The sequence below is a fragment of the Pelophylax lessonae genome (genome assembly GCF_965119305.1).
Source record: "Pelophylax lessonae genome assembly, chromosome: 3".
Lineage (NCBI taxonomy): Eukaryota > Metazoa > Chordata > Amphibia > Anura > Ranidae > Pelophylax > Pelophylax lessonae.
This window is the reverse complement of record NC_138770.1, coordinates 332,198,903-332,224,118: the sequence shown is the minus strand read 5'-3', so window position 1 is coordinate 332,224,118 and position 25,216 is coordinate 332,198,903. Positions and strand designations below refer to the sequence as shown.

Below are 25,216 nucleotides of genomic sequence, written 5' to 3'. Positions count from 1 at the left end.
ACTAGTGGTGATGTAATACCACTGAAAGAAAGCTCTATCTGCTTAAAAAAAAAAAAAAAAAGATATGGAATTCATTTGGGTTCAGTGTTGCGTGAGTGTCATTCAAAGTGTGACAACATTGAATTCTGAAAAATGACCTATTCAGGAAGGGGGTAAAACAGTCTGGTCTGTTGTAAGTGGTTAACAAATGTGTACTGAAAATTTTAATATCTCTACAGAACAGAAGGAGATGTAAGGTCATCTTATAAAGTGCAAACCAAAACCATTTTGACAGTTTTAATTAAGTTATACATTTAAAAACAATGAACTCTATAAACACACAAAGCCAGCTAGGAAGAGAGCACGCATGAGTGCCCCCATAGCAAGTGGTTTGCTGCGGGGAGCACTCGATGGGGGAAGGAGCCAGAAGCGCCAGTGGGGGGCCCGAAAATAGGAGAGTTGGGGCTGCTCTATGCAAAACCATTGCACAGAGCAAGTAAGGATAACATGTTTGTTATTTTACAACAAAAATCAAATACATTTACAATCACTTTACATATAATGAGAAACGAGCAGTGAAAGAGTTTTAAAGCAAGCCACCTGGCATCTAGCTGTGTGTAATACTAAATAAGTGATTCTCAAAGACGCTCAAAGGAAAACAAAGATAAAAAGGGATAACTGAAGGATAAACTAGTCAAAACAACTCCCAGGTTGCCCTGGACCGACTCTAGATTGTTACTGGACAGTGTAAAGAGAAGCAGCACACCAGGGAGCTCATCTGTCTGTCACTCTGCTCTCTCCTCCTAAAGGCAGACTGCTTCTCCCTCTCACACTGCAACTCAGCTTACAGAGATTGCAATAGGCTGTTAACAGATCAAATTCAGGTATTTACACTGCTTGCATTTAAAAAAAAAATACACTTTAATGATGTATGAGAAAATACAGAGCTGCAGTAATTTGTTTCTTTATATTTGGATAGAGTTTACATTTAAAGCTGGGTTTCAATTTTTAACTGCTTAGAATTTTTACTTTGGATGAATGGCAGCCTGCCAAGTTTCTGCTCTCCAATGAAAATAGGAGAGATTTCCGTGCCTCTGTTGTGAACTTTAACCACTTTACCTCCGCTCACATGGAGGCTACTGCGGCAAAGTGCCGCGATCCCGTCCAGCGACGTAGACCTACATCGCTGGACTCCGCCCCTTGTGGGCGGCGCTCGCGCGCCGCCGGAGGCTCGCTCCCGCTGTGTTCATTCACAGCGGGAGTCGGGCCAGCGGAGGAGCAGTGGCGATTGCCGCTGCTCTGCCCCGATCGTCGGGGATCGAGTCTGGAGATCCGCCCGCTGTGTGTAAACACAGCGGGCGGATCTCCATAGTGACAGGGACTGACAGATCGGAGTGTTCAGCATAGCTGGACATCCGATCTGTCCTTCTGTCACACAGTCACCTCCCCCCCCACCAGTCAGTAAGCACCAGGCATACATTAACCCCTCCCTCTCCAATAAAATTAACCCCTTCCCTGCCAGTGTCATTTTTACAGTAACAGTGCATATATATAGCACTGATTACTGTAGACATGTCACTGGTACCCCCAAAAGTGTCAAAAATGTCAGTCAAGGGTCCGATCTGTCCGCCACAATGTCGCAGTCCCGCAAAAAAAAAAATCGCAGATCACCGCCATTACGCGTTAAAAAAAAAACACCAAAAATGACAGAAATCTTTCCCTTAGTTAGTAAACGCAATAACTTTTGCGCAAACCAATCAAAATACGCTTATTGCGATTTTTTTTACTAAACATAGGTAGCAGAAAACAAATTGGCCAAAAATTTTAAAAAAATTTGATTTTTACATTTTTTTGGGGGGGGGGGGGGTTTCATATAAAAAAATTTGAAAAATATTGTTATTTTTTCAAAATAAACGCTCTTTTTTTGTTTATAGCGCAAAAAGTAAAAATCGCACAGGTGATCAAATACCACCAAAAGAAAGCTCTGTTTGTGGGAAAAAAAGGACGTAAATTTCGTTTGGGTACGGCGTCGCACAACCGCGCAATTGTCAGTTAAAGTCGCACAGCGCCGAATCGCAAAAAGTGGCCTGGACGGAAGACAGCAAAATCCTCCGGTGGTAAAGTGGTTAAAGATGATTTTTCCAATGCCTATATCAGGGATCCTCAAACTACGGCCCTTCAGCTGTTGCGGAACTACATTCAATGAGGCATTGTACAACTCTGACATTCACAGATATGACTAGGCATGATGGGAAAAGTAGTTCCTGAACAACTGGAGAGCCATAGTTTGAAGACCCCTGGCCTGTAGCAATAGAGGTGGGTGAATGAGGGTTTGTTTTGAATATGTAAATACTTTAGTGAGTATAGTTTGAGCACAGGTTCACTTTACCACCCACCTTCGGTCCCTAACACCCCTCTGACATGAGGTAGACTCTGCCAGGAGTCTGCCTGCTTAGCAGGGAATCTGTCAGCTGATCACCACTGAGCAAGTGAATAGCTGGTCTGTGTCCACTCCAACTACGCAGAGTGGACACAGCCTGCTCTCCTCTATGGACTTTCGGATGTAAACGGACCGACTGCCGCCGATCTGATTCACTAGATGGATGGGGAACGGATCTCAATTCGTCAGTTTTTTTGTGGATTGGATCAGATTAGATGTTGACAGGTGTAAACATGTCTGTTTACATCTGCTGCTCCATAGGGGATAGTTCAGGGTACAATCAGGTCCGTCTGAAAGACTCACAGGCTGACATGATCAGTCTGCCTGTGTGAAAGGGGGCCTAACTCTAAACTCAGAAATCACACTACAGCCAGTTAAATTCTTTTCATACTTCATATATCCTAGAGACATATAACACAAGTACAAGAAAACAAAATAACAGAACATACCATATTGCACAGGTTATCCCTAATATAAATAAAACTCAATATGCACCTATAAACAATACTATGCAAAGGACCAGTACTAAATCCAAAAAAGGCTTTTCTAGAGGGGGTAGACATCAAATGGGAGTGCACGAATGGGAACCTAAGGAAAACATGATTTACATTATAATATATGTTTTTGTATTATTAAAGTGGAACTAAACAGACATGCTATGTCTATCTCTGTAATAATAAACACTTACCTGCCTGCTCACAACTGCACACAGCTTAGCCTGCATGATTCCAAGCACACTGCAGCTGTGCCAGGATGACTGACTTCCATGTCCATGTGCAGAATAAGGTCACCCCCACAGGCCAATAAAGACCCCGAAAACCCAAATCCCAAGGAGAATATGACATTGGCCAGCGAGGGCTGTAATGGTCACATTTCTGAAAGGTAGAGGTGAGTATACTTGGGAGTAGATGTAACAATTTTCACTGCCACTAACAAGGCAGGAAATACAGAAGTACAGATGAACAGCTAAATATTCAGATGAAATATTTGTATGGAGCTGTTTTACCTGAGAAAATATTTGTACTTTTTCCCAGCCTGTTTAGCAGCTCTGGCACATAGTACAGCCCTGGCTGGGAGACTAGAAAACCTGATTCTGCTTTCCTGCAATAACCCCTATAGATCTTGTCCCTCCCCCTGTAACTAAACACCGAAAGTCCATCCAATTCTGAGATTTTTACAGCTCTGTCACACAGCACAGCCAGGCTAATGACACCAATTTCTCATTTATAGTAAAAAGGGATACAGTGGTGTTCCCCCACCCCACCCTAGTCTTCTGATTGGACACTGAAAGAGCAGCTAGAGGTGGATAAGGTAATTTCTCTCCTCACATAACTCTCCCCGTCTATCAGTGTTACTTGTCAGCACATTTAAATGGAGCACACCCTGAGGTGGGGACTGGTGGGGGGCTCTCTGCTGTCCTACACCCACTAGAAAAAACCAAACTACTCTCAACAGATCTTCGCCCAACAGGTGAAAGCTATTCCTGGCCTCCTCCTCTGACTTGATATCATTCCCAGCCTGGGAAGAAAGCAGTGCTGCATGGGAGTGGGGTGGGGATACTGTAGGTAGTTAAAGCCAGAGTTAAGAGCAGCAGGCTGAGGATAATCATGTAATTTAATGCAGTCAGACAACTTTACTGATATGCAGCCTTGTACAGAAAAATGATTAACCCTTTGGGGGAGTGAGTGGGTTAAATAAAATTAATTAAAATTGATACTAAGCAAGGAGTTAGTGACCACTGCTACTGGCAATTGCTGCATTATTGGTCATTGTCAGTGTTTATAAACCTCATGCATTACTAGTTAGTGGCAATGTTAATGAAAGCCCTCACTCCCCCAAAGAGTTAAATATTTCTCTGTACAAAGCTGTATTAGTGACCAGTGGCAGTGTTTTTTTTTAACTCCTTCATACTGCATTATTGGCCAGTGCCAGTATTAATTAACTCCTTCATGCTGCATTAGTAGTCAGTGGCAGTGACCTTCAACGGGGTGGGGATTTTAAAAAAACCACCACTGACCATCAGTGCAGGAAAGTTAATAGGTTACCAATGAAGGGGGGTTAAATAGCATAACACCACTGATCACCAATGTAGGTGTTATTGCTGCAGTCACTAGCACTAATGCTGGGGGTTATTATTGCATAAACTATCACCAGTGTCGGGGATTATTATCGTGGAAACTGGCACCAGTGCTGGGTTTATTATTGTGAAAACTGCGACCGATACTGTGTGTTATTATTGCAGAAACTGGCACCAATGCTGGAGGTTATTTTTGTGGAAACTGGCACCATAGCTGGGGATTGTGGATTGTTATAGCTTAATCTGGCACCAATGTTGGGGGTTAGTACTGTGGAAATATGTACTAATGTTGGGTGTTGTCACTGTGTAAAATGGCACCAGTTATGTTTATTAGTATCTTTGAAACTGGCACGAATGCTGGAGGTTATTATTGTAGAAACATTCACCAATGATCACCAATGCTGTGGGTTATTACTGAATAATCTGGCTCCAAAGCTGTGGATTATTTTTCCTGAAATTGACACCAATGATGGGGATTGCTTTTGTGATATCTGGCACCAATGGTGTGTTTCTTTTTTGCTGTTGCTGACACCAGTGCAGATGGTTATTATTGCATCCACTGACATCAGTGCTTGGGGTTGCATTTAATGCAACAGTGTGGCTTATTTTACTCCTGCATTCTCTTCACTGTGCTTTGTGGTAAAAAAAAAAAAAACAGCTTGAATGACATTTTACAGTATATTACATGTCCACACAAGTGAAACAGGATTAAAAGAAAACTGCAGGAACTACTACAATTAAGATTGTTAAAACTAGTGAATGTTGTTTTAAATGAATTAAGCCTAATTTAATTTAAAATGCCATCAATGTAGGAAAATTAAGAGGTTACCAATGAAGGGGGGAATAAATGGCATAACACCACTTCCCACCAATGTAGGTGTTATAATTGCAGTCACTGGCACCAATGCTTGGGGTTATTTTCACATAAACTAGCACCAATGCTGGGGATTATTATTGCGATAGCTGACATCAATGCTGGAGGCTATTACTGCATAAACTGGCACCAATTTTGGGGGTTATTATTGTGAAAACTGTCATCAATAATGGGTGTTTCTATTACAGAACCTGGCAACAATGCTGGGGATTATTATTGCAGAAACTGGCTTCAATGCTGGGGGCTTTTATTGCGGGAACTGGCACCAATGCTGGAGGTTATTATTGTGGAAACTAGCACCTTAGCTGGGGATTATTATTGCTTAAACTGGCACCAATGTTGGGGATTGTTACTGTGGAAATACTCACCGTAGCTGGGGGTACTTTTGTTAAAACTGGCACCAATGCTGCAGGTTATTATTGAGGAAACATGCACCAATTCTGGCTCTAATGCTTGTGATTAATTTTGCAGACATGATAGGGGTTGTTATTGTAGAAACTGGCACCCAAGCTGTTTTTTTTACCGAGGGTTATTATTGCATCCGCTGACATCAGTGCTGCGGGTTGCTCTCACTGAAACAGTGTGGCTTATATTATTCCTGCATTCTCTTCAGTGTGCCTTGTAGTAAAAAATACAGATTGAATGACATTTTACAGTATATTATACATCCAGACAAGCAGAACATTAGTAAAAGAAGACTGTAGAAGCACTGGAACTACTAAAATGAATAGTGTAAATTGTGTGAGTGAATTCTGTTTTAAATTAATTAAACCTATTTTAGATCATAAAGCTTTAAATATGTTCTTGCCTTAAAAAGACACAGACTAATTCACAATAAACCAAAGTGTGTGTGTGGGGGGGCACAGTTTGTCATTTTTGCTCTGGGCACCAAATGACCTTGTTCAGGCACTAAGCACACCTGACTGGCTTCCAAGAGACAAAAGGTCGAAGCCAGTTACTGTAACCTAGTTGCAAGAAAATGATTTATTAATGTACAGTATAGTATATGAAGCTACATTATTTTTAATCATTTACATCTACACTTCAAAATGTTCAAAATGATTGCACACTTTTGCCAACTCTCTTTCATGCATTATGTTTAAATGTTTATTTCTGACATCTGAAAAAACATATACTTATTTGTGTACTGTTGTGCATCAAAAGTCCTGTTATTTGAAAAGCTGGTTTCTATAAAAGGACTTGTTGCTAACCTGGTGGTCTTCTATTAGGATAATTCCTAGGAGATGTTCCCATCTCTTGCCTGTGCTCGACAGGTAAATCATTACTTAGAAAAACAGACATGTGGGTGGTGTGCTACTTTGACTGACGGCTGTTAGCTGTAAGAACAGAGCAAGATAAAGCTATGAGCAAGCTGTGAACATTTTCAATTATTTTCTACCAACCTATGTTAAATTCAATTATGAGATAAGGTTAATAAGTTCATCACTAGGCTGCATTGTCATTCAGTTTGCTTCAGATACAGCAGTGACGGTCTTAGAGCTCTGAGGAACAATGGAGCTTGTAGCTATAGCTATACTGCATATTCACCAGCGCAACTGCTGTATTGATGGCAGAAACAAATCTTTGTAACTGAAAACAGAAGCAGGCCATATATAGCAATAGGGTTTGCTAAAAAAAAAAAAAGACCTTGTAATCTAGGCAGTAGTTCATTTTGTTAATAAATAAATGATGTAGATAAATGTAATAATGTGAACTGTTTAACAAGGGTGGAAGCAGATTAGGTGTTATTTGCCCTGCATACTGAGTATTAGCATGGTTTCATGGTCCTGGGTAGACCAAAAATCTAATCAAATGTTACCACTCAGGTGCCTCAATCTGTTATCCCAGTTGACTGACCTTACTATTTGAAGGTGCTGGTCATGTTGAATACTGGCTTGATGAGCACATTCAATGCTACAAAAAAAACAGTGCCTGTCTGCACACTGTAACGGCATGTAGGTAAATCTTACTTCATTAAAAATTGTTTCAGCTTGGTCTCATACCCAAGTGGGGAACTCCTCTTAATTTGTTTAATACGTTAAACGTATTACGTTTAAGCCTCTACATTGGGCAAAACATAGATAAAGCCATTTTTACTGAAGTAAGGGTTACTTGCATGCCAATACAGTATACGGACAGGCACTGTTTTGTTGTTTCATGGTCATGTTACACTGTAATATTTGAGACAATTTCTTACTTTTGAAACAAGACTGGTTTGTAATTTGATCAGAGTGACTCTTATGTTCACCATAAACTTTCACATAAACTATGATTTCATGGGTAATAATAAGAGCTTCTAATTGCACCCATTGGTTTTAAACATGAAAAAGGAATAAAGCATACCCTTCTATAGTGTGTACTTTCTTAGGTCAGAAGCACTTAATGTGATTTATGTCTGCTGCCTGCATGCTATGTTATCTGCATGAGTAATTCCTGATAGTTAATGCTAACTCCAAGGGATGAAAGAATATGGGGGAGGGGAGCCTCAGCTGTGCATGTTTCCCTATAGGTTTGTGTGGTGGGGGGTATCCCTTACCTCCACTCAGGTCTCAGTTTACAGTCAGCTCCCTGCTATGTGCTCTGAAGATCCCCGCTCTGCCCTCTAGAGCTCAGAGTTGCTGTGTAAAATGTGTGCTTTAGGAGATTGTAGAGAAGAAATGGCTACACATAAACCGGAACAACTTACACAGAAAGATTTGTTTCATCTCCATGTTTCACCTGAGGCTAATTCCTTCACTGGGTTTACATAAGGGTTTACAACAACTTTAATAATGTGCTGTGCTAAGACATTGGTGTTTGTATATAGATGTAAAATGCAAATTTTGGACTGCTATGCAAGATCCATGGTGTGCTGGCGAACATGTATACTTATCTGTGGTTTCACATCAGGACACATAAGACTCCACAGTCTTGTGGATGCAGATTTCCTGTCCTTCAGTGAGGTAGAGATAATCCATCCAGCGCCTCCTCGAACCTTCAGCACCTGAGCCTACTGGCCAAGCCGTCAAACCCCAGCGACTGGGAAGCAAAGCACAATATTGGCCCCTGAGGCAGAAGGCCTAGCTGAGCTAGGAGTGACCAAGAGGCGTCCACCGCTAAGTTCACAATGTCAGCGAACCATACCCTCCTGGACCCAGCTTCCAGGAGATCCATGTCCATAGCAATCCAACACTGACAGATTGCCATGAACACCTTGGGAAGAAGTGACTATTCCCTCAGAACCGACAGCTAGTAATTGCGAAAGACCACCTGCCAGTTGGGATATGCCCAGCAGACAAAGCCGAAACATAATGTTCTGTCAAAATATGACTCATCACCTTTTGGGCAGTCTGACTCCTAGTGCCACCCTACTGATTGATATATGCCACCATCACAGCACTGTTTGGAGACCCCACAACCGGTTCATCCAGTGATCTAGTGCAAACCGAACAGCCCGAAGCTCCAGAATAGTTATGGGCAAAACACCTTTCCTTGGGAGACCGAGATCCCATGGTTTCTGCCAGAGGCAACCTAAAGTAAGAGCATGCTAGACAGGAACTGTACTAGCAACTTCTGTGACCAGAAGCAATCACACTTGCAATTCCCGGCCTGTCAATGCCGCAGCCAAGTGATTCTTAGCATATGCTAAGGCTCGCATGGTAAAAGTAGGTACAATGCCATAGAAGCACAGTGTTTCAGATACACCTGATGCTTCTGGTCTATGAGAACACAGCAGATTATGACTGAAGTCCTCTTGGCTTCATGATGGTGCACTTGCGCCCCTCTAGCCTGTGCTTCCCCCACTTCTCATTCTGGAACACTTTCCTTTAAATGTTTACAGGTAATAGTTTAGCAATTTTGCAGCTTTGCAGGTATGCAAGTATAAAGGTATGTAATAATCATGCAATTATGGAAGTATGCAGTTATGCAAGTATACTGTTATGCAAGTATGCGACAATACAGATATGCAGATATGCAAGTATATAGGAATGTAGGTGTGGAGGTATGCAGTTATGCAGGTGTGGATGTATGAAGTTATGCAGGTATGCAGGTATACAGTTATGCAAGTACGTAGGTATACAGTTATGGAGGTATGCAAGTATTCAGGTATTCAGATATTCAGGTATGCATGTATGCAGTTATGCAAGTAGGCATGTATGCAAGTATGCAGCTATGCAAGTATGCAGTTACACAGTTATGCAAGTAAGCATGTATATAGTTATGCAGGTACAAAGTTATGCATGAATGCAGTTATAAAGGTACGCAGGTACACAGTTATGCAAGTATGCAGATACACAGTTATGCAGCAGGTGCAGAGATATAAAGGTACATAGGTACACAGTTATGCAGGTTTGCATGTATGAAAGTATGCAGTTATGCAAGTATGCATTTATGCCATTACGCAAGTGCGCATGTATGCAGGTATGCAGTTATGCAGGTACGCAGTTATCAGCCAACAAACAAGCAAATGCAGCACAAAGTAGTAATCCTTGCAGCAATCATGCACAATTGTGCAGGGGCACTGTGATAGAAAGGCAGTACAATAAGCAGTAATGCAGGGCCCACTGTGGCTGCCAGTATCCCACCCCCTAGAGAGCACTCATGTGCCTTTGCGACCTGACCACATCTGCCTCATGCAAGGCCATGTAACCAAAGGCTTCAAAAACCAAGATGGCTGCCGGCTCCATGTGCACACAGCTTCCCAAACCAAACCACACAAGGGCATGAGTTTGACGAGCCACAATCCAGAATGTGAACACACCTAATACACCTAGTTGCTAAGAAAGAGGAGGACCTCTGGCAGCCCAAAATGTTTTTTTTTTAAAGCGAGCCTGCTGCTAAAACTTACAAATTCTGCCACAGGATCCTGTTTAAAAAACAGAGGTCCAATTGTCACCCATCATGGCAGGTTTAGTCACTCAGGACCTTCAAGGACACAGTCCCCCTTTCTCTGCGGGGTTCAGCACCAAAAGGCAGCATTACAGGCAATCCCCGCCAAGTCTTCTATCTCTGCTATGGGGCTCGGGGACCATCCATTGTTAGCTTCCAATCATCCAAATAGATACAATTATCCAGTCTCCTAATTCCAATTAGAAACATTTTAAGACCAGCAGTATTCTCAAAGAGAGCTGAACTTCAGTGACCATCACCTTCAAGACATTAACGCATGAAGAGGGACTTAGTGTTTGGGAGGGGTTATATAGAGGAGGACTTACTAGCTGCTTTTGGTCTGCTGGTGTCCATTCACCTATAGGTGGAGAGGGGGGAACTGCCCTGGGGAACTTGATAACATTTAAAATGCCAATATCACTTAAAAAACATGCCTAGGAGGTTACTTTACTCCTTCTGTAATGTACAGAAAGTGCTGCAGCACCACTCACAATTGCAAAGTAAAAAATGGTTAAAATTGCTGGCAAATAACATTGCATTCCTCTCCAAAGGTCTGCTTTATATTTTGCTGACATTTAGAGGGGCAAGTGTGTTGTTTTCTTTTCTTTGTAAATGTCACTTTTGTGGGAGTACATTGCACAGCAAGAATGAAAAAAGAAGTGTGTAGCTCCTGCAAAATACATACCATACAAAAGAAAAAAAATGCATAAGGTCACCTCTAAAAGCATGCAGCCTGGCTCATCTTGATTAGGACAAGGCCTCTTTCCCACAGCCCTGGCAGGAGGTTATCAGGGTCTGCGGATGGGGGCATATCAAAATCTTGGAACCCCCTTTAATAATAAGGGCCACTCAGATACTGCTCCTTTCTACACAATTGGGTAAGGGAATCCCAAAATACTCAAAATGTCCCGCATTGTAAATCCATTATCGATCATGATACCCACCACCTGCCCAAAAAAAAAAAAAAAAAACCCAGATAATGCCACACACACGACCAATCCCAACCACTAGCCAAATTCCAGATCTGTCATCAGCTATATGAGGAAATTGGCAGGGATAGTGGATATATCATAACTTACTTGTGGTCATGGTCATATTTGGGAAATATTATTGCACAAATATGGCAATGTGGCCATATTTATGCAATGCTTTAACCCCTTCGATCCCTGCCCATTTGCTTACATGGCTGGGATTCCTGCCTGTGTAACTGAATGGGCTGCGTGATATCAGTGGTGCAGTGGGTCAGGGCCGGATTAAGAGCATCATGGGCTTGGTGCTGAGGATTTTGAAGGGCCTTAAGGGCCGTGCCTTGGCATGCACCCAGAGGAGGAAGGGTGCAGCCATGCATGCCTAATTTCACATGGGATGCTGTCTCTGAAGCCCATAAACACATCCATGCATCGGCAACTGTCCCTCCTTGTCCGGCCTTTGTGCTGTGTGGGGAGGTTCTGAGGGAGCTGCCTGGGGAAGCGAGCATAGAAGCCAGACTTCTGTGTTTACAAGTGACAGAAGAGCGGTAACAGTGAATATGGCCAACCCGGGGCCTATATAAAGGTAGGGGCCTGGAGCTGCAGCTCCAATAGCCCCTACGTTAATCTGGCCCTGCAGTGGGTGCAAGCACCTGGTGTTTCTTTAGCAAGTATTGACAGCCAGAGGCTGTTACCATCCTCCATGCTGAATGCCCTAAATGTTTGGCATTTGAATGAGCATCTGAACAGCCAGTGTTTGGTCCAAATTTATGTTTGAAGCGAACACTCAGCTCATCGCTATTAAGGACAAAGGCGTTGGAGAACTACAAAAATCAGTGACAGTGAGTAACAGGTTTTCTACTCATATCTGATGACATACTCTGCGCAATATGGCAGCACCCAAAGAGACACATACAGGGTGTCTATTAAAATCCTGCATTTAAATGTAATTGATAAAGTGGCAAAAGCGTCTTTATGCAGTGGGGAGTCATTTTTAGATACACAATCTTATATTCTTTCAAAGTGAGATTGTTTAATTGTAGAGACTCTAATCAATGGGTGTCATTAATCACTTGTTATTATCTGACAAAATCAGAAAGGGGGATTTTCACACCTGGGCATTCTGGAATCGCGTTGATTACAGAATCGGTGCAAAATGCGGAAAGCATTTGCGATGCCATTATTTCTTAATGGACAATCCAAATGTGGGGCGATTTTGCAGCGAATGTTGAGTGACGAATTGTGGTAAAATTGAGGCAAAAACTGCGGCTACGAATGCTCCTGGCTCTGTGCCAAGATTTAGTACATGAGCTTATTTTTGAGCGTTTTTGAAGCAGAAGGAGGCCCATTCAAATGAATGGTGTCACTCCAAACACGCTTAAGTAAAAAACTGAAAAAAAGCTAAACAAAAATGAGTGTCTGCAGCTGTCGTAAACATGCAAGCTGACTTTGCCGCCTTGGCTTTTTAAATGGCCAATTTTTTGACTGGAGTGTATCTTTAATTTACCATCTGGAGTCCTCAGCCACACTCATTCTTTGAAAAACAAGACATGTTGGGTCTTTGTGCTAAAATGTTTTTTTTAAAAGTGCACAAAGTTCTGCTAAAACATTTTTGTGACTGACAGGATTTCATTTTCCTGCACTCTAGTAGCATTTCCCTTCATTCGGCTATTGACTGTAAAGCCTGTGACAGTATATTTCGTTGCCTGTAAACAGGAGATATTTTTTTCAACTTCATTTTTAGTTTTGCCACTTTTAACAAATACAATATGAGTAACTTAGCTAATGTTTTTATCTGTTTTTCAGTCACATAAGCTCAGAAAAAAATGTTTTCATATAAGATGCATTCATGTGTGCTATATTTTCCTTAGGAAAATACACAAGAGAAAGAAAAGACCCAAGAGATTGATTTATTTTTCAAAAAAAATACAATTTATTTTGCATACTTACCTTTATTATATCTCCCTGGTATAATGACAATTTTACAGCCCCAACTCAGAGGAACAATTTTTAAGGGGTCTGTCATGAGAGATTAATTGTGCTTTTATTGCTAATCTCTCTTTTTGAGAATGCTTTTTTCCTGGCTGTCACTCTAATGCTTTGAATTTAGAGCTTCCTAGTGTCACTGACACAGAACAAGTATAGAGATCAAGAGGTCTGACACATTTCTGACATCTACAGCTTTCTTGTTTATAGTAAGTTATTCAAAAATACAACAATCCGACAAAGGCAGACATCTAGCTTTTCCAGAAGAAGGAATGCAATATCAGTTCCAAAACTACTCTCATTACAGTCATTTTAATACAGTGAGGTTGGTTAGAACTTCTGTCAAGTATTTAGGTCTCCAATATATTATTACATAAATATTGTGGTCAAATAAAGTCCTCTAAACAATACATAAAAATATTCTAACCAACATTAATTTTATATTAGATGTGTTGAAATAAAACAATCCAACTGTAAAATGACTAAAACATTCCCATCACTCATATTATTCTTCCAAGTGTAGAAAAATCTTTGACTCAAAGTGACCACCATCATTAATACAGGTAAACGCATGTACTGGAAGTGTGTGCATAAATCACTACAAGATTTGCCAAACACTGCTTGTGTTAATACCAAAAATCTGCTAAACAGGTGCATTCCACTTTAAGGCTTCACCTCCACTGCTGTCGTCTCCCCATTCAGTGGTTACATTTTATAGGCAGAAATAAATTACAAAAAAAAAAAAAAAGGCTCCCATAGTGTAGTATTTTAAACATCCGAATGTTTTTAACACAACTAATCAAGGTACTCACAAAAGCTGGCTTTGAAGTGTGTTCAAAACTCTGTAGGCAGAGCTGAAGATTTGAATGAGCGTTGTGCAGCCCTCATAAACATGTCTAATGATGCCCTAACAAAGGCCCTAAGCCTGTAAACAAAAGTAGAACATGTGTGACTGTTGCTTCTCATAAATGGTAAGCTGAGTATCTGATCAGCTATGGACAAATTGAGTCAGATACAAGGAAGGTGAGGCCTATGGTCTCCAGGAGACACATGTGGACTGATTTATTTAGGGCAGGGGTCCCTAGAGAGGAAATAGAAGGGATTCCTACACCAGCATTGCTTAAGAAGTGGAAGCAAGTGGTTGGGAATGGTAGATTTGGTCACATTAAGTGTTTTTGTTATCATAGAATGGGGCACATTGCCAGATACTGCCATGCTTTAAAGACTGGACAACAGCAGGCCTGCTTTCCCAGGACAGCACGGATAGACATGCAAATGTACTTGTTTTGTTGGAAGTCAATGCCTTTCCCTGAAAGTGTTACAAGGCAACAGTGGGCACCCTACAACAGTTTTGCAGTTTAAAATGGGCAGATTGAGAAATGTGAGCAGTGAGCTATGTTTTTTGGCAGAGGTAGAAGGAACATATAATCTGCCTTGTCTCTTACTCTTTTAAGGTACTGAGCATCGAGAGGTGGAGCAGGCAGAGCAGATGACCAAGCCAGATGGGATGAGGCAGACCAGAAGATCAGATGAGAGCCTTAGGAAGATGCGGATGATATCCTGATGGTGGCTGAATTGGAGTAGACTTTCATCTGAGCATTTCCTTACGAAGGAGGACAAGAAAGGAGGACATGGGACTCTCCTCATCTGGAATTTTCTTTCCACAGATTGCCACGATCATTGCTAACCCTGCCCAAAAGGAATGTTGGAGTTTTCCAGGGACTTTGTCTGATTGCCCAAAACTTACGGGAGTCGAAAGGGAATTTTTTCCTCCATTACAATACGGGGGGTTTATTTCACCCTCTCCTGGACAAATGCTTTAAGAGATATTGAGAATTCTAGTAAAATCAAGAGGTGGAATGTGTTGCTATGGATATTTGATGATTTTATAGCAAATGTTTTTGTTAGTTAGATTCTGTGTTTAGAAGATAGGTTCCAAATAGTTAGTCACCTGTTCAGTAATTAGAAAAAAAAATATCTGAGTGTAAAATCCATGGGTCCCATTTATTAGTGTGAAATTTAATAGAGTTGTAAATAGTTATATCTTTGTTTACTCTATGTGATACCAATATTTGTCATATTATTGTACCAATTCTCTTTGTACCACCATCTTCTGTTTCCTTTCAATAAAAGTTTGTATACAAAAAAAAAAAAAAAAAAAGAAGATAGGTTCCCCTATTGATATGCAAATAAACCAGTCCGATTGGTTTAGGAGCTAAACATGTGTAACAAGAAGTATGTGGGGGAGGTGTTTAGGACTTCTGAAACAAGCATGTGTTTAGACAAAGGAGAGTTGTTTTTGGAACACAAAAGAAACAACATGTCTACTTTAGACTTGATCTGAGGATTTTGGAGAAAGCAGTCCATCTCCATAATAAGAAGTTGATAAACTGTTTAGGATATTTATTGCATACACATTGTACATGCTTATTTGAAGATAATTAGCTTGTTCATATTGTAGGCATATTATTGTAACTTTAAATTGTGTGATGTGCGTGATGTATATAGGGAAAAAAGCATTGAGGAAAGCTAGGCCCCTACGAGAAGTAGAAATGTATGAATTGTAATTATTGCCTATATACGGAATCAACAGGTGGATTGTATCAGTTGTGGATATTTTTACCCGGATCATGACAAATGTTCCCATACATGTGCAATAATATGTCTCGCCCACAGGTGGTTTAGTGAGCTTTTGATGTTGTGTAGCTGTGGAAAGACCAAGCATGCAGCCAGGATTTCTTATTGTCCTGTTCCTCCAGCTATCCAGTGTAAGCTGTTGACATTCAACTACCAGAGCTAAGTAGGATTTGATATTTTGGGATATTGGTGTAGCACCCTACAGGTAGATGCTAAAGTATAGTGGGCATTTGGCTGCCTAACAGCAGGGCCGTGATTTCAGCTAGGCTGTCATGTCTCCCAGGTGTGGTTACAGAGAGGGGAGTCTCCCCACTGGCTCTGTGAGAGGATTTTCATTGGGCAGTGGAGGAAACCCAATCAGTAGCCCATTTAGGCTTTTTATCTACTCAGTAGGCAGATTCTGCCGCAGAGGATTCTGGGAGTGAGTATAAGTTTGGAGGGAATGCATGACGCAGTGTCTTTGGTGGGAAGCAGAGTCCCAGGAGGGATAGTATGGATGTCTCTCTTCCTGTCAGAAGGATCGGGTGTCTTGGGCAGCTTGCCTGAGAGTGCAGAGAGAGAGCTGAGCTGAGTTGCAGAAGGGATCCGGTGTGCTGAGGATCAGTGGAGCAAGAGGGGTCCAGTTCCCGGAAAGTCTTCCAAGGTAGTGAGTACTGTGAACTGCCCCTGGGGGTCTGCCTAGTGTAGAGGGTACCACTCCAGAGAAGGTTCAAGGGATCCAGGATCCAGCTAGTGTAAAGGGGGTGCCTAGTCAGAGGACCCTGAAGTGTTAGAGGGGGTGCCTAGTCAGAGGACCCTGAAGTGTAAAGGGGGTGCCAGCAGTTGGGCCCTGAAGAGTTAAAGTATACAGTGTACAGTGTAAAGTGTACAGCGTTAAGAGTTGCAGCAAGCACAAGCAGTTACAAGGAGTTACCTCAGTCAGTGAAGGGCTGGAGGGAGTTGTTCACTGGACTTCAGAGCTAAATAGAGTGTCAGGAGTCAAATGTACTACAGTCCTGGTTCTTCTGAGTTAACAAACATGTTAAAGTCGGAGTTCTATCACTTTTGAGCAGATTAAGTATCTTCAAGCGCCAGGAAGCGTTGGCCGGCATTCAGCTGGCGTCAAGACAGCACCAACGGGAATTTTTCTGTACAGTGTCCCAGTTAAACCTAGTTGAGCCAGAGGAGTATCCCACTCACTCCCTTCTCCCATCCCAAATATACAATAAACAAAATAAACCAAAGATGCCGGAATGGTCATTGTCTCAGTTCTCACACTTGGGTTCACAACTTAAATGTGTTGGGAGTGTCACTGATAACAATGGCAGACCCACATCAGGCCCAATGCCTGGAAATATTGCTACATTGGGAATAGGAGTGCATGTTTAAGTCGTGGTATTTTGTATGTGTATATATTTTGTATATTATTCTGCTTTGAATATTAATAAAAAATTCAAAGCAGAACGTGCATCTGATGACGACAAACAAAAAAGTATTATATAATTAATTTTTATTATTCAAAACAAACTCACCCATCTATCAGTTTCTCTTAATTTTGTTGAGAAATCATTTTGAAAAACACTTCCTAGCACTTATGGCCTTTGCCATCTTGAGTAAGGACAGATGATCCATGTAGCATTTACTTCCTGGAATTCATCTGCCCTTAGCTGAGGCATGCAGGTAGGAGGGTGTGCTTAGCTAAGAAAAACCCTCCTGAGGACTCTTAGGTTGTTTGACATCATTTGCCCAGGCCAGGAAAACAGGAAATAACTGAAGAAATGTAAAAAAAAAGTTAAAAACAAGTAAATATGATATACCGTCCAATCTATTTAAAAATAGTCAATGTTGGCTGAGAGAGTGTAGTTCTGTATCTATCTATCTATCTATCTATCTATCTATCTATCTATCTATCTATCTATCTATCTATCTATCTATCTATCTATCTATCTATCTATCTATCTATCTATCTATCTATCTATCTATCTATCTATCTATCTATCTATCTATCTATCTATCTATCTATCTATCTATCTATCTATCTATCTATCTATCTATCTATCTATCTATCTATCTATCTATCTATCTATCTATCTATCTATCTATCTATCTATCTATCTATCTATCTATCTATCTATCTATCTATCTATCTATCTATCTATCTATCTATCTATCTATCTATCTATCTATCTATCTATCTATCTATCTATCTATCTATCTATCTATCTATCTATCTATCTATCTATCTATCTATCTATCTATCTATCTATCTATCTATCTATCTATCTATCTATCTATCTATCTATCTATCTATCTATCTATCTATCTATCTATCTATCTATCTATCTATCTATCTATCTATCTATCTATCTATCTATCTATCTATCTATCTATCTATCTATCTATCTATCTATCTATCTATCTATCTATCTATCTATCTATCTATCTATCTATCTATCTATCTATCTATCTATCTATCTATCTATCTATCTATCTATCTATCTATCTATCTATCTATCTATCTATCTATCTATCTATCTATCTATCTATCTATCACACCAGGGTTCTTTCAAAGCTGACTTTGTCCACGCCCCAGTCAAGAAGCAGAATGTGTTATTGCGTAGGTTTACCACGTGCTTATGTGCATGGCCAGGAAATGGGTGTGATCAATAAAGTGGGTAGTGATGGACGAACATCGGCCGGGGCGGTTCGCGAACGTCAGCCGCAAATTTTCTCAAAAGTCCACGAACCGCAAGTTTGCTGTGGGCCCCATTGACTGTAATGGGAGGCGAACTTTAAAAACCTTTAGGCCATATTTGCAGCCACAAAAGACGTACTAGCTGTGCACAAATAGTCCCAGCACATGGACAATGCCATAACAGAAGTATTGCAATTGGAAAAGTTGCCCTACATTTTTTTTTTTTTTTTTTTACAGCAAATTTTTTTTTTTTTCAGAAATCAGCCAGAACTGACAGCAGCCAGTAAATACATGTCAAATACATATAGGGTCCATTCACACATCTGTAAAATGGGTCCGCATCCATTCCACAATTTGGCGGAACCTTTACAGACCCATTGATTTTCAATTCCAGTCTGAAAAATTAGGCATTCACAGGATAAAGAAGTAAGTGTCGGGCCATTTCAGGCCCCAAAAATTAGCCCACATGCATTTACCTGACAGCTAAGAACGTAGTATTCTGTGGCTTAAGGTTCATTAGGCATTCACAGGATACAGAAGTAAGTGTCGGACAGTATTGGCCCTAAAAATTAGCCCACATGGGTTTACTTGACAGCGAAGAATGTAGTATCCTGTGGCTGAAGGTACATTAGGCATTCACAGGATAAAGAAGTAAGTGTCGGCCAGTATAGGCCCCAAAAATTTGCTCATATGGGTTTACCTGACAGCTAAGAACGTAGTATTTGGTGGCTGGAGGTACATAACGCATTCAAAGGATACAGATGTAAGTATAGGCCCCAAAAATTAGCCCACATAAAGGGACACTCTGACAGGGACACACTGGATATGAAGGGGCACTCTGACAGGGACACACTGTCAGCTTGTGTCCCCCTCATCCAGCCTGTGTCCCCCCTCATCCAGCCTGCGTCCCCCCTCATCCAGTCTATATTCCCCCGTCATTCAGCCCATGTCACTGCTGTCATGCAGCTCGTGTCCTCCGCCGTCATTCAGCCTGTGTTCGTGTCCCCATCAGAGTCCTCCTTTAAATCCAGTGTGTCCCTGTCAGAGTCCCTCCTTTTCATCCATGTCCCCATCAGAGTGCTCCTTTACATCCAGTGTGTCCCCATCAGAGTGCCCCTTTACATCCAGTGTGTCCCCATCAGAGTGCCACTTTATGTGTCCTGCTCAGAGTTCCCCTTTATTATTCCAGTCAGAGTGCCCCTTTATTATTTCCATCAGAGTGCCCCTTTAATATTGCGGTCAGAGTGCCCCTTTAATATTGCGGTCAGAGTTCTACTTTATTATTCCCGTCAGTGTCCCTTTAATATTGCGGTCAGAGTTCCCCTTTAATATTGCGGTCAGAGTGCAACTTTATTATTCCCGTCAGAGTGCCCCTTTAATATTGCGGTCAGAGTGCCCCTTTATTATTCCAGTCAGAGTGCCCCTTTAATATTGCGGTCAGATTTCCCCTTTAATATTGCGGTCAAAGTGCCCCTTTATTATTGCGGTCAGAGTTCCCCTTTAATATTGTGGTCAGAGTGCCCCTTTATTATTCCCATCAGAGTGCCCATTTAATATTGCGATCAGAGTGCCCCTTTAATATTGCGGTCAGAGTTCCCCTTTAATATTGCGGTCAGAATGCCCCTTTAATATTGCGGTCAGAGTTCCCCTTTAATATTGCGGTCAGAGTGCCCCTTTAATATTGCGGTCAGAGTTCCCCTTTAATATTGCGGTCAGAGTGCCCCTTTAATATTGCGGTCAGAATGCCCCTTTAATATTGCGGTCAGAGTTCCCCTTTAATATTGCGGTCAGAGTTCCCCTTTAATATTGTGGTCAGAGTGCCCCTTTAATATTGCGGTCAGAGTTCCCCTTTAATATTGCGGTCAGAGTGCCCCTTTATTATTCCCGTCAGAGCTTCAGCAATGCTCAGTCACCACACCTGTCAAAATGCTGCACAGTGCACAATAATACTACTAACCCATCCACTATAATATGCTTTCTACAAAGTATATTATTCCGTGGATTACCCCCCCTTATATAGTGCACTGCACAGCAATACCAAAAAAATTGCAGCCCTTTAAATAACTTTTGTGGACATTAACAGAGCAATTTGTGTGACTGCTGCCAATCTCTAACTGCCCCTAAAGCACAGACTGGATACCTGTCCCTAACCTGAAAAGAGACTGGACCTATACCGAAATATCAGCCCTGAAAAGGACTGTTGTGGACATTAACAGAGCGATTTTGTGTGACTGCTGCCGATCTCTAAGTGCCCCTTAAGCACCGACTGGATACCTGTCCCTAACCTGAAAAGAGACTGGACCTATACCGAAATATCAGCCCTGAAAAGGACTGTTGTGGACATTAACAGAGCGATTTTGTGTGACTGCTGCCGATCTCTAACTGCCCCTAAAGCACAGACTGGATACCTGTCCCTATACTGAAGAGAGACTGGACCTATACCGAAATACCAGCCCTGAAAAGGACTTTTGTGGACATTAACAGAGCGATTTGTGTCACTGCCGATCTCTAACTGCCACTAAAGCACCAACTGGATACTTGCCCCATACCTGAAACGATACTAGTAGACCTATACCGAAATACCAGCCCTGAAAAGGATTTTTGTGGATCTTCACAGAGCTATTTGTGTCTGGCAGTCTCTCCCTCATGAGCACAGGCAACCTCTCCCTACGCTGACAAAATGCGGAATGTGAAATGGCCGACAGCTCATGTCTATTTATAGGGTAGGGGGCATGTCCATGTGTTGAAATGTTTCAATTGGCTGTCCCATTCCCGTTCTGTGTCATGGGTCAAAGTTCTTCTGAATGAAAAAGAAAACGGCGGCACGGACATATTCGCGAACATCGGCAAAAGTCCGACTTTTTGCGAATTTGCAAACAAGCAAAATCGGCGGATCGATCCCCCGCTGAGAAAAACGGAGTCCGTCCGGCGGACGGATAGTGTGAAAGGGGCCTAAGTGTCAAAGAGTTTAGAAGAAAAAACATTATAGTGGGACCTACAAGAAGAACAGAGTAGAGATTAATTAACTGTCTCCACATCACTTTGTTTTCTTCAAGCTAGTGACCATATCAACCTTTGCAGCTACATAGAGCTCAGGGGATGCTTTTCAGTGCCTGATGCTAGAGTCAATTTGGGATTGAGATCAAGCTTAACCACTTAAGCCCCGGAAGATTTTACCCCCATTCCGACCAGGGGGTATTTTGCGATTCGGCACTGCGTGAATTTAACGCACAATTGCGCGGTCGTGCGGCGCTGTACCTAAACGAATTTGACGTCCTTTTTTTCCCACAAACAGAGCTTTCTTTTGGTGGTATTTGATCACCTGTGCGATTTTTTGATCACGCGCTATAAACAAAAAAAGAGCGTCAATTTTGCAAAAATAACAATATTTTTCACATTTTTTTATATGAAATTCCCCCCAAAAAAATGTAAAAATCAAAATTTTTAAAAATTTTCGGCCAATTTATTTTATGCTACCTATGTTTGGTAAAAAAAATCGCAAAAAGCGTATTTTGATTGGTTTGCGCAAAAGTTATCGCGTTTACTAACAAAGGGAAAGATTTTTGTCATTTTTGTTGTTTTTTTTTTAACGCGTAATGGCGGCGATCTGCGATTTTTTTTGCGGTACTGCGACATTGCGGCGGACAGATCGGACCCTTGACTGACATTTTTGACACTTTTGGGGTTACCAGTGACATTTCTACAGTAATCAGTGCTATACATATGCACTGTTACTGTAAAAATACACTGGTAGTGAAGGGGTTAACTTTATTTGGAAGGGAGGGGCTGTGTGTGTCCCTAGGGGCGTGGTTTCTACTGTGATTGGCTGTGGCTCTAGCTGTAAGGACACTGATCAACGGATCTACATACCAGATCCGTTTTATCAGTGTCTTTGCAGCGAGGAGAATGACAGGCAGTTTGTTTACACAAGCTGCCTGACATTCTCCCTCTCCCCCGCCGATCGCCGAGTGACCGGCGGACATCGGGTCCGCTGGTCACACGCGCGGGGGGGTCCGTGACCACGCGGGAGCGGGAGCGCGCCCCGGGGGGCGCGCGCTCGCTCCCTAGACCCTCACAAGCAAGCAACGTAGCCCTACGTTAGTTTGCCTGTGAGGGGCTGACCGCCGACGTAGATAGTCGTGCGGCGGTCGGCAAGTGGTTAAAGCAGTGGACAATGGAGCAAAATGTTTCATAGCATTACCTCCCTCTGCACAGCAGCCAGGGTGCTGGCTGAAGACTGACATCAGCGGTTCTGGTTCTGATTCCAGCATATACAGTTGCTACACAAGCCATGTTGTAATTTTATGTTATTAATAATCACATTTCCTTTCCAATTTAAAACACTGTAATTTTCTGTAGATTTTGAGTGCAATGTGGCACACTGGAGGCGTTCTGTACACAGTTAGTAACAAAGATATGGCCCCTGCCCCCATGTATAACTGGCCTTCACAGCAAGAAGCACATGGAAGAGCAAACCCATGAAAGACAAAACCAGAGCAAATTCCCAGCATAACTCACCAACCAGTCTGCTTACCAACCAAATTAACCTGTCCAACAGTATGCGTTAAAAACAGGGGTTTAAGGCCCGTACACACGTACCGATCGTCGGCATACAAACGTCGGTGGACGAAGGATCTGCCGATTGTATGCGTGTTAGTATGGTGCCTCCGACAGATGTCTGCGCACAATCCGCGGACAAAAGTCTTTCTTGCAAACATGAAAATTTTTGTATGCCGACACCAGAACGGACGATTGTTCGCCTGTCAGTACAGAATTCGGCCGACAGACCGCAGATTTGCAAGACTGGGCATGCTCAGAAAATAGAAAACACAGGGAAAGTTAACCATTACATGACATCACTTCTGCAGTCGGCGGACAAAATTCTTGTGCTGTCCTTGTGCTGTCTTTGCACTTTTCAGCAGACACCGACATCCCGGGGAGAAAAGAGGAACATTTGTATGCCGACCATCGGTACGTGTGTACGGGGCTTAAGTTAGCACACATTTGCAAACGCATGCGTAAGCATACCTTTGTATTCATAATGAGTATGTGATCTGTCTGGTGAAACAAACAGTTATTTCTTCACAGTAACAAAATGTAGGAATCTGATACAAAGTTTGTTAAAATACCTGCTATGTACACTGATCACCCAGAGGAAATTGTTTTCTTCTTAAAGCGGAGTTCCGGGCACAAAAACAATATTTTTTTTTTGTGCCCCTCCGCTAGGTAGACCTCACCTGAAAAGGAATTGGATAGTTATTTTTTTTTTTTTTGTTTACTTACCTTGTAATTGAAGATCGAAGATACTCACCTCAGAGTACTTCCTCCCTCTGAGCCGCGGCTCACCCCGTCACTTCCTGTCTCGCTATGATTCCTGGGAGCTGAACGTCATCGCTCCCAGGAATCAATGCGACGGCACCGGCCCCGCTCGTCATTTCCGGGCGACGCCGCATTCCCCTGCTAAACAGCTTCTGGGCATGCCCAGAAGCTGTTTAGGAATGCGGCGCCTCCCCGGAAGTGACGAGCGGGGCCGGTGCAGGCGCATTCTGGGAGAAGAAGACGCGGAAGAGGACGCAGAAGAGGACCGCGCCGGCTTCAGCTGCCCACAAGAGAGATGGAAACGCTGTGGAAGAAATTTTATAAGTAAGTATTTCTTCTAAAAGGTAAGTGCGAACCGGGACAGATCAGAGGCTAGCCATTGTGGAATGTGCTAGCCCTCACTGTCCTGGGGGTATGTTCACTGAAAAATCACTTCTGTGCCCGGAACTCCGCTTTAACAAAAGCAGGAGGAACTCTTTAACACAGATTCTGAAACAACCTTGGTTGTTTGGACATTTACTCATTACTCATTCAGTCCCAGGCCATTTAAACAAAGGAGCCAAGGATAGTTTAAAAATGGCACCAATTCAATCTAGGTCCTTTAGTTCTGGTGTGAATTTTAAAGGGACACATGCAAAGGAAAAAAACAAAAAACAATCCCCTCAAACGTGCAATTCCAGAACCTTCAGGTCTTGTATGTTTTTTTAAGGAAGAATCCCACACAAAAATCAAGAAAAAAGCATGGTGCCCCCTGAAAATAAAAAATAAAAAAGACACACCGTTTTTGACAAATCCTTCAACAAAGAAACCCCCAAAAAATGTCCCACAATGTGCTTTCACAGTCAATCATATCACTCACTGATTTTGCTTTTTTCTCCTCATTCTCTACGCAATATCTCTCTGTGAAAAAGATCTTGCGTCGACATTGGCACATTCTGCAGAATGACAATGTACTGGGTTCATTGCTACCACAACAACCTCAGGTCATTTATAGGGGAGTCCCACCCCTAAAACTTCAGGTAGCCCCGAACATTAGGGACCCCCCAAAGAAGGTGTCCTTCTTCCAGCAGAAGGGGGGTTTCTATAGATGCAGGAAATGTGTGATTTGCCAACTCAATAAAGAAAGGAGAAGATGCGTTGATAGTTTTACTTCGGGCTCCACAGGAGAGGAATTTAAGATTAAACCTTTTATTTCGTGCTCCACCACACACATGGTTTACTTGATTCGATGCCCGTGTGGCCTTGACTATGTTGGCCCACCATCCGAGAGCTCCAAGTGAGGCTCAAGGAGCATGTGGCCAGCATAGTCAAGGGCTGCCCCAAGCACAACGTATCGCGTCATTATGACAAGTTCCATAACAGAGACCCCACTGGGACTTTGTTTTTGGGGATA

General features: G+C 42.1%; 1 protein-coding gene across 2 annotated transcripts in view; it reads right to left on the bottom strand.

Moving 5' to 3' along the window:
• The window catches only part of HCRTR2 (hypocretin receptor 2), a 131,447-nt gene that overhangs the window by 82,707 nt on the left and 23,524 nt on the right, over window positions 1–25,216 (bottom strand). The window lies entirely within an intron of this gene.